Genomic DNA, 14432 nt, shown 5'->3' with positions numbered 1-14432 from the left:
AATACAATCTCCGAATAAGTACTTCTTTGTTTTCCAGTTCCTGTGTTTAGCTGTAAAAGTAAATTCACTTCAAGTATGTGTTTGTGCAATTTTGACGATGTAAATACTGAAATGTATGTATAGTAAAAACTCAACAAAAAAAATATCCGGAAAGCTCTTGAAATTTTGGATAGCCGAGCATATAAAAAAATGAAATATTGTAATAAGTGAATGGAAGAATAAACTACTAGTCTAAAATCATAAAAACAGTTCATCTTATTTGTATCAACTTGACTATCGAAAGCCAATACTTAATATTATGCACGATTTTGAAAAAAAAAATGTATGCTGCTGATCTTTGGAATATGATAATGGGTGATTTTTACAATGGTTGTTATGTGGATTAAGACTGCAAGTTGAGACTTTAAATATGAACAATAGTAATCTGAAAATTTGAAGTAGTAATTTTATATCCAAGAATCTCTGCCAAATAACTTCCATGTTTTAAGTAATTAAAAAATATATTTTTAACCACTTATTATTAATTTTATAAAGTACATTCAATAATTTAAATTTTATTTACTTTCATCTATTTTTAATGTTTGCCATTATAAATTTCATACTATGTACTTTTTTAAGATTTCACAGTTGCTAATTAAACTTCCTTTACAATTTATTTAGTTATTCTATACATACATTTATATTTTATGTAAGAAAGGGATTTATGTGCAACAGATATACAGTGAAAATCATTTAACACAAAACTGAGGGGACTGAAATATTTTTTCGTGTTAAAGAATATTGAAAAGAAAAAAAAAAGCATATATTCAACAAAATTAAGCTTATTAGAGTACATTTTATTTACATAGATATGTATATATGCATGTATTTAATAAAAACCAATGAAACAAAAGCATCCACAAGAACTTAATGGAATTTAATACAAAATTTTCAAGTTTTTGAAAAACAAAAGATTTATTGAGTTTTGGGAAAATAATCTGATATTTTTCTTTGCATTGTCTTTTTTAGCATCAAATTGTTCAATGTCAAACATTTTGTTATTCATTTTACCATTGGAATGTGCGTCTAAATAACTGTCCATACTTTTTATGATATTCTTCATTTCGGATGACATGGGAACAGGAACTGCATTCATTTTATTTTCGTCTCTGCATCAATGATATCTTTTTAGCTTTGAACAAACTCCAAAATAACTTTGTCTGCCATAATTGGGGCTGTACACGCATTATCATAAACTACTGCAACGAATTCTTCCGATAGTACAGTAGGACAGTTCATTAATACAGAAACTTTCTCAAACATTTCATTAAGTGTCAGCTCAGTTTCAATATCCTACTTCTCCATTTCTTTCGGAGCCAAAGAATCTGATACTTTTGAGAATCGTGTGTAATGAAAATAATTTTCATTCAACCTTGGAGTCGCTGAATTCTATGCAGTGCAACATATGAGCCAAACTCACTAAATTTTACTCACACTGCCATGTACTCGTCACTGAATTCCAAAGCTAACTGATGAGAGATGAGGCGTTTGTAGACGTGGAAGGCGAAAGTCCGTGGATAAACAAAACTGGCTCGTGTCACAGACTATTCCGAGAGTATTTCAAAGTCAAATTAGCCTCTTTTCTACGAAACGTGTGAAACCACCTCTCTTTCATTTCACACCCCACTTAAATCTCGCCAGCGATGCCAGAGTTTTCTGTATTTTGTTCATTTCCAGAAAGGATATCTTTTCGTGTTAAGAGAAACAAAATGCATGAAATTACATAGTACAGTCAAAAGTCGTTAATTCGGACACCCATAATCCGGAATGATCTATAATCCGAACTTCAAAGCTAAAAACTTTCTGCGCATGTGCCGCGTTGACACATTAGACGTTTACGCATGCGCGTAAGACCTTTTACGACTGCGCAAGCGCAGAATACGTTTTCGCGTGTGCGTTTTACATATAGCGGACGGTATAAGCTAAAACTATCTAATAATCTATTTCAGTTAATGGTGATGATTGCATTGTTCCTTAATCTTCGAATTGGATCTGGCTTATTATTTTTTGCAGACTGTAAGAGCAATTTTATAAAAGTAAACTTGAACTTTCGATTATGTCAAATAGAATTTCCGATTCTGGAGCTCCCAAAGGATCGTACAAAACGAAAGTATGTTTCGATGTCCATCAAACAAAATGTGGAATTGCTGCAAAAAATGGATAAAGACATGAAGAAGGTGACAGAGAGGTTAGTGAAAACGAAAAAAATTTCGATTGACAAATTAGTCGGTATTCTCGGCACAGCAATTATAGGACTTGGAATTTTGTAACTGAACAAGAAATTATGTCTGTTTATAGAATTAAAGAGAAAGTATTATCACATAAAACGAAGCAACTTAAACAACTTACAGTGAAAGAAATGTTTAATAAAGTAAACAAATAAATATTAACCTTTTTTTTTTGTAAATTTTGATACCCTTTAGATCATAATTGTTCTTTATTTCATAAATTACCGTTTCATATTTTTAATTTTAGAATTTCTGCATGCCATCTTACGAGATTTAAACTGTTGATCTATAATCCGAAATCGCCGAAGTCCCGACGAGTCCGGATTAACGACTTTTGACTGCAGTTTGTCGGGACCGTTGCATTATTTCGTGTTAACCGATATTTCGCGTTAAACGTATTCCACTGTATACAGATGTGTTTGGACTATGTATATACAAATAATTTTTTAAAAGGAAAATTTATAATCCTTCCAAAAATTTTTGTGCATTAAGGCTGCTAAAATTGATTAGTAAATATATAAAGAAAGAAATTTAGAACCAATTTTTCAGTAAGAATAAAAATTGAAATTGAAATTAACTTGATAAAATCCTGTTTAGACTTGTAAAATCTTTTTAATTTTGGAAGATATTTTTAATGATTTTACTTCCCTCCCCCCCCCATTTTCCTTTGCTACTGCTGTTTGATAAGAGGTTCTAGTAAAGTTTTGTGTTAAAATTATTTTGAACTTTCAAAGACTGCAGGATTTTTAATTTCTTTTTTTAGATTAGAAAAATATTTTTAAATCGGAAGATATTTTCAATGATTTTCCTTCGCTCTGAGGAGGACTAGAATTTTTTGGTGAACTATTAAGATAAAAAATATATTGAAATGGTTCATCAGCTGATTCTGGATACAGAGAAGCAAGGATTTTGTTTTAGAAGGGGAAATGTAATTAAATTCGACATACCTCCTCTTGACGATATTATGTTAAATTTGGTTGGATTCCTCATCTTTCTTGTTCTTTTATACTACTTTTTTGGTTTTTCTTGTGATGGTTTATTTTAACATGTTGACTGCCGTGGGGGTCACCGGTGACCTGCACTCGACTTGGCTACAGCGCCGTGGGTGCCACTGGCAACGCGACCAATAGTAAAATACATAATTAGAATAAATATTGATACTGATAAATATTTAAATAGTACCATTGTTACTATAATGGTTTGAAGAAGAATAAATCGTAAGAATTTAAAGTATAAATCACAAAAATGGTCTACAGATGTTTGGAGGTCGCTGGTGACCCCCAGCATGAAGCACGATTATATAACATTATGTTCTGTAGATAATATTTCGACATAATATATATCGCACAATAAAAATTTCAAGTTGGCGTCATGCGCAAATCACGTAAAATGCTCGCGGCAGTCAACGTGTTAATTTTTACATTTTAAATTATCCTTGTTCCACATTTATAGGATTTTATGATGATCATTTGAACTTCAATTTTTTAGTCTTTGTGAAAAGTTGTTTCTAAATTTCTTTATATACTATGTATAAGAACTCCTACACTCCTAGAAAAAACTGATTTATATATTTATTTATCCCAAATTTTCATTTTGAAACATTTTAGTACATGCTTTTCCTCAATATTTTAAAAGTTGATTTTTTGTTGAACTGAAATATGTAATATGGAAAAATTCTATCAAAAAACATAACTCAGAATCAAAACAGGAGATAAATAAAGATAATAATAATGTGGAATATTCGATTCTCTTCCCCTAATAGTCATTTGAAACATTTTAGCGTGTTTTCCCATTCAGCTGAAACAGTAAAAATATAGAAAAATTCCGACAGAAACATAATTCGGCTTAGAAACATAACAGGCAAAAAAATGGGTTGGTTTCAGGAAACTGATTGCTCTAAAACAGGGCTTCTTAAACTTTTTTTCAGTTGTGACCCTTTCTTATCATAGATTTTTTTCATGACCCCAAAATATTTATGAAAATTTTGTGGGACCTCATAAGCATTGCGAAAATCTGACACACGCGCGAGTGAAACTGTCAATTTTTTCACTTGTATTGTAAGAAAGTATTGCAGTTTTAGGTCATACCTTTAATTTCTCATTTTAAGACATAGAACAAAATTAAATTAATTAATTAACAGAAAATTTTAATTAATTAACAGACGAAATGAGACCGTCACGTGCAAAGCAAGTAAAGTGAACATTTATATTATAAACAGAATGCGTTGAAACATTTTTGTTTTTCTCTTTGTCTGTATTGTCTTATCTTTATCTATTTTCAGATACATTGTGTAAAAATATTGGGTAATTGTAAAATTATTATATTAAGTTTAAGAAATACCAAAACTACTAAAATTTTTTGTGACCCTCTGCTGTAGATGGGGGTTACGATCTACAGTTTAAGAAAGTCTGGTCTAAAATAACGTTACAATATTTGATTTTGTTGGAACATTGGATAACTGAGGCCACAGCCAGTGCAGTTATGGCAGGTGTGCAAATTTAATCTATTAATATCAAGTAGCAAAATTTTTGGAATTTAGGAGTAGAAAAGTTTTTAGAATTTAGGACCCACAGAGATTGCATAGCATAACAAAATGTACCTGCTGTAGCTAGGACTCCAGTGCATGGTTATATTCTTATAAAGAGTGTATGTCTGAATGCAAAGATGCATTTTGAGTCATCATCGCTAGGTCACTAGCCTACACAGCATTGTGTGATACATCATTCATGTAAATAAGAAATAAAATGACTGCATTTTAGTTAAAGAACCTAACTCATTCCTTGTAAGTATTATACAAGAGTATTGTAATTGTTTTTTTCGAAAACAACCTCATTTTCGAAACAAGTCGCAGCCATTTCTTATTAGATTGTTTCTTTCAATACTGGCATACAACTACATAGAATTTTTACAAGATAATTAAAATTTATGCCCCAAGACCATTCGCGGTAATTAAGACAATTAAACTGCAATCACACCACCCACCCGAAGGCAAAATCAAGGGTTAAATTCATCAATTCTAATGAGAATGCAGTAGCGAAGTAAAGCACTGCGGTTTTACATAATTTCTGAGTAAGCTATTTGTACGAATTGAAATAATTCTTGCATTTAAACTTGTATTCCAAATTAAGATTTAACTTGAAATTAATGTAGATAATTACTGAGAGAATTAGATTTTTGTAGCGTAGTTTACGTGAGATGAGATCACGTGGTGTTACGTGATACGAACTGGCGAATCAGGATGTTGAACCATGAAAACATAGTAAATTCTTAATGTCTTTTAACAAATTTATTATCTCTATTTATTGGCTTTTTACAAAATTTTAAAAGATATTAAAATGTTTGTGCCTTCAAAATAAAAAATTCTTAGAACTAACGTCTGTTAACATTTTTTTATTTGTATATTGTATGTTGTCGTCAACAAAGTCTGCTTGGCGAGATTTGCGCCAGTGAAACTGAAAAGTACCTCAGAAACTAAGCATAAAGATTAAGTAAATAAATCTGAAGAATTTTTTTAAAGAATGAGCTGAGAGCATTTAAAATTAAAATGTGTTTTTGAAAAAATATACAACAGTTCCTGAGAAGGATTCACAGGCATCCTTAAAAGTTTCATATTTAATTGCAAAAAATTTAAAACCTCATACAATTGGAGAATCGCCCATTCTTCCTTCAGCAATTAAAATGACATCATTTATGCATGCAGAAAAATATAGTAACGATTTAAAAACAATAGCATTAAAAAAAGATACTGTTTCTCACCACATTTTTATTATATCAGACACTATAGAATACAAAATCCAGTCTTTACTATAAAACTTGATGAAACTACCGACAGTACTAAAATGTTTCAATTTATCGTTTATGTGAGATATGTTTTTGAAAACGACGCAATAGAATATTTTTTATGTTGTAATATTTGGGAAGGAAAAGCAACTGGAGAGAAAATATTTGAAATTATTATCAGACATTTTGAAACATGAAACAATCTTACCTAGACACACTGTGTCACAGTTTGTACTAATGTAAGCTTTTAAAACTAAGCCAATACTTTGGCAAGAAGAATTGAACCAAAAAAAAAAAAAAAAAAAAAAAAAAAAAAACAGAAACATGATTTTCCACAATTTACTAAAGAAAATAATACAGATTTTTTGTTTAAAACGACATATGATAAAATTGACAGAAATTTTTTTGAAAAATTTCCAAATAAGGAATTAGATTGGATCTGTGACTCATTTTGCCATTGGTATTTTCAATTCCAATGTATCTCTAAATGAAAAAGACCAATTAATTGATATTTTAAATGACGGAATACTGTGTGTTAAGTCTCTAACTTGCCAAAAATTTTAGTTGATTGGAAACTAATATGCCGATTTAAAAGGAATGAAAGTAAATTATTACGTTTCTTACATAAAATTGCACAATAAACCTTTAGCTACTATTTAAAACTTCTAAAATGCTTATGTTACATTTTTCTGTTATGTAAGCATTGAAAGTGGATATCTCACTGAAATAGAAATAATTTTGCTATTGAATTAACATGGAGAACTTTTTTATTGAAATATTTTTTCTCTGTGACATTTGTTGCATCTACTACAAAATAAAGATTAAAGAACTGTTTTAAAACATTTTGAATTCATTGTCATATTGATCTATGAAGCACTAGATTAGTGAGTTTTTATTACATTATTGACAAATATAGTTTTTAAACAATCAAAAAATTTTCAGCGGAGATAATTATTTGTCAAATATGAATGTGTTTTCAAAGAGGAAATAAATAATAAGTGATAAAAAGAAAATTCAGTTAGAACATTCACATCTCTAACAAAGTAATTTGCTTTGATTTAATCTTTATAATACAATATATTTTAAAATGATAAGGCAAAATCCAATGTGAAAGGTTATGCGAAGATTACGATAGTACCTAGAGTATTCAGCATTTCGTATAATCCTATAACCAGATAATAATAATAATATTAAAATAAATTTTATCTGAATGAAGTTTCCTTATTACAGAAACAGTAAAATTATGCAATTATATAAACGAATACACTTTCAGACAATATATTTAATACTGTTTACAAGTGCAAGCCAAAGTTGTGTTTATGTTACTTCTCGCCCTTCAGCGCATGCTCAAGAATTACCATCCAGGCGAAACTAGTCGATTTGTCCATGACGTCAAAAATTCGAAAAGTGGGGTAGGGTTTGGAAATACGCCGCCGAGTTCCTGCCTCATCGAGAAATGGCGAATAATTAATCTGTTAGACGACATCTGGATGCTTTTACCCGAGGTCGAATTATTGGGAAGTTGGAGGAAGGCCGCAGCAGAAAAAGTGTGGCTGCAGAGTTCGGAATTGCTCACAGCATCGTTTCACGACTTTGGAGACAATTTCAAACTACAGGAACAGCTATCCGGGGGTTTAGTAGTGGTCGTCCACGAGGAACCACACCCGCAGATGACCGGTACATTGCCTTACAGGCCAGAAGAAACAGGCGGGAGAAATACGATACAGGCGACTGGACGACCGATATCGCGTTTTACCGTGGCCAGAAGACTGCACGGTGGTGGTCTGTTTGCACGACGCCCTGTACGGTGTGTACCTCTAACGCCTGCCCATCGGAGAAGGCGTTCTCTGTGGTGCCGGGAACACCCGAATTGGAGAGACAATAAATGGGGACGAGTACTCTTTACAGATGAGAGCAGATTCAGTCTGAGTAGCGATTGTCATCGCATACTCATCTGGAGAGAGCGGGAAAGCCGCAATCATCCCTCGAACAGCATTGAAAGGGACAGGTATGGAGGTGGCGGTGTTCTCGTTTGGGGAGGCATCTTGCTTGGTAGTCGTACAGACCTTCACATCTTCGACGCAGGTTCAGTCAACGGGACCTGTTATTGTAACGAGATTCTTCTTCCATATGTGCGTCTTTTTAGAGGCACTATGGGTCCGCAGTTCCTTTTCATAGACGACAATGCACCATGTCATCGCACAGTAGCTGCCGAACAGCTCTTAGAGAGTGAGGATATTAAACGTATGGATTGGCCGGTACGATCTGCGGATCTCAATCCCATCGAGCATGTATGGGATTTTCTAGGCAGACGCTTGGCAGCTCGTACCTTACCACCAGTAACGATTCCGGAGCTTCGATTGGCGCTGCAAGACGAATGGGCAGCAATGCCTCAACAACTCATTGACACCCTCATTCTCAGCATGGGCAGACGCTGTGAAACCTGCCTAGCAGTCAGGGGAGATCCTATCCGCTATTAAAGACCGGATGTTTCTTGCTGGACACCCATCACAGGGATGTTTCGGCCTTCAGTCGCATTGCGCTCCATGCTACTTTTTCAATAAAGCTTCTTTTTATCCCTTTGATTTCTCTTTTAGTAAGTGTTGCTTACATTACTCATGTCCTTACGTATTGGGAATCTTACGGTATTAAATGTGTTGATTTGGAAAGCTTTTGTACAAAGTTATATTGAAAAAACCGTCTCGTCCTTAATTTTTACACACCAGTGTATATAATATATATATAAACAGTGCATATACATATGTATATACAGTACAAATTCCGAGATCCAGACATCCAATATCTGGAATAATCTAAAATCCGGACCTCAAAGCCACCACGAACCAATTTTTTAGAGCTTTTTTGGAGGGAAGGGGTATGCTTTACGCATGCGCATTAGATTTTTTTCCTCATCATAAAAAAACATGCCGGAAATCCCGATTCTTAATCTCAGTCTGTCGCTAAATAAAATATCTCATTATTGAAGAAATAATTATTTTAGGATAAATTTGTGTGATTAGTAACTTGACTCCATAGCTTCGTATCTGCTTGGCATAATCTCAAACCGAAACATTTGTTAATTTTACAGCAACTAATATTTTATATCCTTGATGCCGAAATCGCGAATCATTATTTATTGTATTTTGCTTTCATCACCGCATGTTTATCAACGGATGACAACTTGAGTGATGACTCATGCAGCGACGCCAAATAACAGATTATTATCCGATTACAGATTTAAGTTTAATGCGCTAAAATGTTGACAAGGGGAGATTTAACAGAAATTTCTTTCCTTATGCTAAAAATAGATTTTGTTAATAATACTCATAGGACAAACGATTATATTTAGTGCTATTTGAATTAAGAATAACTGATTTGTTATTCACATAAACCAGAACCAGCGCCAGAGCTCGCATGGCCGCACCAGGCGGCAGAATTTAGGGAAGTTAAACAGAAGTTTTTCATTGCGATGACAATGCCCCAATCATCAATCAATTAACGGAGGGCGAAATCTGTAGTATGGTTCTAAATCCAGAAAATACAGCTACCGATAGTGAAGAAAGTAACAGAGAGGTTACTAAACGAGAAAAAATTTTGATTGACAAGTTATTCGGAATTCTGGACACAGCAATTACAGAACTTGAACAATGGAACTTAATAACTCAACAAGAAATTATACATTTATATTATTAGTCTAAAGTATTAGCAGAGAAAACAAATCAAACAACTCCCATTGAAAGAAATGTTTAATAAAGTAAACATATAAATATTAAGCTCTTTTCTTTTGTAAATTTTGATAGCCTTTAAATCATAAATGCTTCATTATTTCATAAATCACGATTTCATATTTTCAATTTTATAATTTCTACGTGCCATCTTAGTAGATTTAAAATGATCTGATACCCGGAAAAATCTCAAATCTGGGATCGCCGAAGTCCCGACCTCGGACTTTGTACTGTATAAATATATATATATATAATACGGAATGTATATTTTCAGTTAAACTTCTACGCAATAACTTTAGTAATTCATGAAAGTTAATTTTGCGTCTAGTTAATTCAGAAAAATTAGTTTCAATTAGTTGTTTTCAGCTTTAAAAATATTAAAAATTTTTTAATTAGTTAGTTGTTTTCAGCTTTAAAATTTTTTTAATTAGTTGTTTTCAACTAATAATTGTATCGCCATTAGCAAAAATAATGCATTACTATCAACAGCATAGGATTAAACCAAATACTTAATTGTCTATTGAAGCTTCAAAACGTATTTCCGAACTTCACTTTTTCTCGGCTAGCGTCACCGAATTTGCCCTTGGCAACCTAAAATCGAAATGGAGCCATCAGATTTCCCGCGAAATCGATAACAGACCCTCTGCAGAAATAAACTCATAATCCCGATATCCCATACATATAGTATGTGCAAAAGAGAATGAACTCTGTAGAAGGTGATAAAAAATTAATTTATGGCTTAATTGAAACAAAAACAGAAATTAAGCTAAGCAAAACCGTGTAAAAACAAATTGAAATGATAAAACGAAACTTCCATTTTCATGTGAATTTTCATCGCTGACTCTCCCATTATAGAAATTTCAATTTGTTTCAGACAAAGACCACATTTAGCTTTATAAGGATTGTCATCCATCAATATCCAGTCTTTGTAGTCAGCTTGATGAAGCCACAGTTTATTGAAAATGCACTTTCCAGGCATCTCGTTCCTATTGGCGTCGGAAGGGTTGTGGCCTTCCAGGTTGGGATTGCTCTAATTTTGGCAAATATTTTCAGAATCCCCTCCCCTTTTTTTTTTTTTTTTTTCTCGAGCACCTTTATCATCACTTTCGCCTCATAAAGAACTTCCGGCTTCACGCTTTCGTCACAATCTGCCTAAATTTATGGATAACACCTGTTTCGAAAGATTGGGTGAATAGCCAATCAGACACCGATACTTTCGTTCGGGTAGCTAATTGTTTTTTTTATCGTTTGCAACACAAATCCGCCAACAGATTGGTTAAGAGCCGTGCAATTTTAATTCCATATTCATGAGAAATCGCAATTCACACATAGAATGGCAATCATTAGAAATGATAAGAAATGTCAAATGAGCAAAATTAAGGACCGTTTATTCATTTTGGCCAAAATTAAGGACTTTTAAGGACCGTACGAACCCTGTAAATATATTTAAACCTGAAAATGAAAATATATAAGTTATTCCAACCATAAATGCCATAAGTTTGTTTATATCTTCATTATTTTATGAGCTATTAAACATAAAAATGGGTCCGGGACTTTATAAACAACCTGTAGAACAAAAGCTTTACGACTTGAAAGTGTCCTTTAACCTTCGAAGTATTTTCTCGCCACTTATTAGCTGAGGAAAGATTATTTTTCCTGATCGTATTTCTAAATGGAAAATCGTAGACTTTCCGCTCATTTTTTGTTAATCACATGAATATTTTGGGAAGCTGGAAAGCAATATTTTAAAAACCTAAGTCTTATCTATTGAAAATTAATTAGCGCTCTTTTTAATATAGGTAGTGGTGACGTGGGAGGGTGCTCGGGCACCCCACCCCTGGCTCCGTGCCTGAAATAGTAGATGTTAGAACATTTTTTATTGAGAAAAAGTAATCGATTTGCTAATTTCGATAAAAGTATGAAAGATGCTGCTTTAATCGAGACTTTGACAGTATTGCTATATATTTGCATTATTTCCATTCCATTACAATTTCTGTGATACATGGGCAAGTGACTCAATTGCAATAAATTGCCCTGCAGGAATTAAACAATCCTTTTCCATTGTTTTTTAACTAAAATTTTAATTTATAGATGAATTATTTCTTGTATATTTAAGTGTCATAGAATAAAATGAGAAATTTTAGCATTTTTACTATCAAAATGCTTCAATTTTTTTATTATTAATTTAAATATCACTACTACGTGTAACGCTAATTATACATCATTTGCTCTGATAAAAGCAAAAGAAAGTCCTGCATCAAAGTCTTAAAAATACAATCCTTATAACATCCAGGTAAAACGTATTTTGAGTCTTCTTAAATAAGATGGTTGCAATGGATGCGAAACCAGTTTCGGAATAAGCAATAGTGCATGGAAAGTTAAAGTATTTTATTTTTGGCCGCTTCTTGTGGAGAATATTAGAAAGGGTTCTAACGCCCTCCGGCGAAGTGTAAAAGAGCTTGGTGAGAACACTTCGTCAATAACTAGGGATATAATCGATGAATAGTGTTACCGTATGTTGTCAGCAATCGCAAGAACGCATGGAATATCTATTTATCCATGACGGACTGCATATAGAACATGTTATTGTGCAGTAAACATAAATACACTAATGGTAGTAGATTTCGATTAAAATTTTTAGCCATCTTATATTTCAGTAATACGAATATCAGAAATATGTATATTCTTATACAGTAAGCAAATACTTTTTATCAGGTGCTCCAACTGCATTTACTTATCAGATGTAGAATTTCTAATTGCAATTTCGAATAATGTCTACATCTGAAAAATATATTTTGCGGCCACATATGTATTGCAGGTGTCCTTGTCTATATTCTTTTTAATTTGTTTCAAATGGTCAGTTATTATGTTTTTCTAATATTTTCACATTTTTCAGTCGAGACACTTTTGCGAACAAAAAATAAAGAAACACTCAAAAATTAACATTTTAAACGCTTTTTGAATTAATTTTTAATTTTATTCACAAGAATTATTATTTTATTTTATGAACTGGCGCTACTTTCTTGTTATCATAACCATCTTAGTAGAAGATTTCTGAAGACTGATTCCCTGAAGATGGTTATGCCAAACACTGGCATAACCAGTCTTCAGGGAATCAGTTTTATGAGAACCCTTAAGTGATGCAACTGCGCAATTTTCGTATGGGATTCACTGTGAATTTCCAGAATCCACTTTTCTTTTACAAAGTGATGATTTGCAAGGAAATGAAACTGTTTTGCTCTAATACCAGTGTATTCTAAAAACGTTCCCCCCCCCTTTTATTTTTGCATTCCATCAGAGTTAGAGCGCCATACACAAGAAACTGCTAACTTTAACAGCATTGCAAATTAAATATTCAAGTCCAACCTACTCTTCAAAATCTTCCAGAATGGCTACACCGATGGCACTCTCTCTAACAGCTTTAACAGTGCCTAATAAAAAAATTGGTGAGCATAAGAAAAATTTCACAAGCAAGTTAAAAACAGAATATTAATCTTTGTGTATATAAAATTATGCAAAAGCTTTTGTAATAGAAACTGACATTTGTCTCATCGAAAAATACCCTTATGGCTCCTCTACTGCACAGCTTAAATTTGAATTCCCAGGAGAATCTAGTATACATTTTTATGCAAATTGCTGGTTTTCCAGCAAAATGTATACTATATTCTCTAGACAAACTTTTAAAATTTTCCCGCCTAAATTTAATCACAATATGAAGAATATTCATTTTCACAAAAACTGACTAATTTAATTAGTTTAAGAAATCAAGAAGTCAATAGAGATTAGTGTGATTTCAAATAATTTCTGTAATCTTTATATTAATTAATCTATGTGAAGATGCATAGTACACTATATCACTTATATTTAATTTATGAAAAATGTGAAAAAGCATGATCTTTATTTAATGAGTTCATATTTAATTCTGTGTGTGCATGTGAGTAATAAAATTTACTGTCATTCATACATTCATGCTCAATTTGCAATGCATAGACACATTTATGTTAACATGTAAAAAATAAAACATGAAGTTACTCGATCTTTTGATTATTATTATTTTTTTTTAAACTGAAATGTTTTAATAATTTATGACTGTTCTCTTTTTTGAATCTACAAAATAGCGATTTACATGCTTTTAAATAATGCCTATTTTTCTCAACTATGCATTAATATTTACATGTTTTTAAACTAAGCATGTGAAGCAAGAAGTAGCTGTATATATTTTATGTATTAAAAGCATTTATATTAAGAACGTATTAGATTTCTTTTAATGTATAGTATATCTTGGAAATAATTGTTTCCAATTAACAGAAATAATGAAATATAAATGCTAATTTTCACACTGCAGGCTAATACATAATAATTATTTATTAGAGATAAGATCAGTCAGGTTCAGATAAGTCAATCACATTCTTCAAAGAGACGTTGTTTTAACCCATCACACTGAACAATGCAATGACATTTTCGAATAAATGACATTTGATGATTCTCATATTTTGCCAAATTAGCAGACATTCTAAGAAGAACTAATCCCAAAACAGGCTGCCAGAGAGCTTCCTCATACCTTAGCCCAATATGGTGAAACCATTGTTTACTTCCTGTTTGATAATAAAGTTTTCTCCCACAAAACATCAAAATTTGTTTGTATGAAATGGTTCTCATG

Source organism: Stegodyphus dumicola, chromosome 11, assembly GCF_044657685.1.
Source record: "Stegodyphus dumicola isolate Sdum_Otavi_A_Nest chromosome 11, ASM4465768v1".
Taxonomy (NCBI): Eukaryota; Metazoa; Arthropoda; class Arachnida; order Araneae; family Eresidae; genus Stegodyphus; species Stegodyphus dumicola.
The sequence above is the reverse complement of the archived record's forward strand: the minus strand, read 5'-3'. Positions refer to the sequence as shown.